Raw genomic sequence first — 1,517 nt, 5'->3', positions numbered from 1 at the left:
ACAGGTTTTGACTCTGTGGGCTCTGGGCCTGTGGTGGGACACGACATGACAGTGGGAGTGGGTTGCAGAGTCTTCACCTCAGGGAAGACAAGAAACATAGAGAAGGATCTGTGGAAGGGGCAGGGGCAGGATGTACCCCCCAAACTCTCTGCCAGTGACTTTCTTCCAGCTGGGCCCCGCTTCTCGATGTCCTTAGCATCTCCTCAAATAGCACCACCAAGGACCAGTCTTTCAATGCATGTACCTTCGGGGGAGACATTTTATATTCAAACCATAACAATTGATCTGCACTTATTGTTTGTCTTTATTTTTATTTGATTGTGTGTGTGATGGCATGTGCTTATGTGTACACATAGGTGTGCAGGAGCACATTCCAATGCATGCATTTGAGACAGATTCTCTTCACCGAACCTGAAGCTGACCATTTCAGTTAGGGTGGCTGGCCAGCAAGCCCCAGGGATCTGTCCTATCTTTAATCTCTCCTGCTCTCCCCTCTGCCCCTCAGCTTGGATTACAGGTGTGGTCTGTACCTGGCCTTTTTGCCCCCCAGTGTGGGGCTCAGGTCTCAGGTTTTGTGCTTACAAGTCAAGTTCTTTATGTACTAAATCACTTCAGCCCCCCAAATTGATTTTCTTAGAAGAAATTCCCTGTGTATCCATTGGGCCTCAGTGCTTCACACTCTGTGGCAGGGGGCTACAAGAAGTTGTGTGGGTCCACACAGGTTTAGAAGCCTGGTGACAAGAGCATCCCAGAGCTTTAGAGGTGGAAGTTTCTCCTTTAAAAAATATTTTATTTACTCTTTTTATATTATGTATATGAATGTATTGCTTGCATGTAAGTACACCCGTGTCATGCAATGGCCATGGAGGTTAGAAGAGGGCATTGGATTCCCCTGGAACTGGAGTCATGAACAGTTGTTAGCTGCCATGAGGGTGGTGGGACTTGAACCCAGGTCCGCTGAAAGAGCATCTGGTGTTCTTAACCAGAAAGCCATCTTTCCAGCCAGAAGTGGAAGCTTTTTATTTGGGACAGCTCGGTTCTAATGAAGAGAGCCCAAAAAGCATCCCCGGGGAGGGCTTCATTTACAGACTGCTCCATGGCTGGCTTCTGTCCTTTCCACAAAACACTCAAAAGAGACAGAGGCTACAGTCACTTGGGCATTTGATGCCTGTCCAGGAAAATGGGGTTCATCATACACTGCTCAGATGAGAACAGCTTCCTTCATGTTTCAGGAACCCACGGGTTCTCATTAAACTCTTTGCTCAGTACAGAATTAGATATACAGCAACCTCACAATCAAAGCTGTTTTCACTTTCTGCCTAAATCTTGCAAAGTGCTATGGCTAAATCTCCACATATCACAGACGATGGGCTCTGACAGACATGAAGAATTCAAGTGAAATGCATGCACTGTTTAAAATAAAATCATCTATGTCATGAATAAGAAAAACGAAACAGATGGACTTGTGTCTTTGGTCCTGCCTCAGAAGAGCTTCAAACTCTTCTAAAGTATTTAAT

Source organism: Nannospalax galili, unplaced genomic scaffold, assembly GCF_000622305.1.
Source record: "Nannospalax galili isolate Female #2095 unplaced genomic scaffold, S.galili_v1.0 scaffold553, whole genome shotgun sequence".
In the NCBI taxonomy this organism is placed as follows: domain Eukaryota; kingdom Metazoa; phylum Chordata; class Mammalia; order Rodentia; family Spalacidae; genus Nannospalax; species Nannospalax galili.
Note: the sequence above shows the minus strand (reverse complement) of the source record.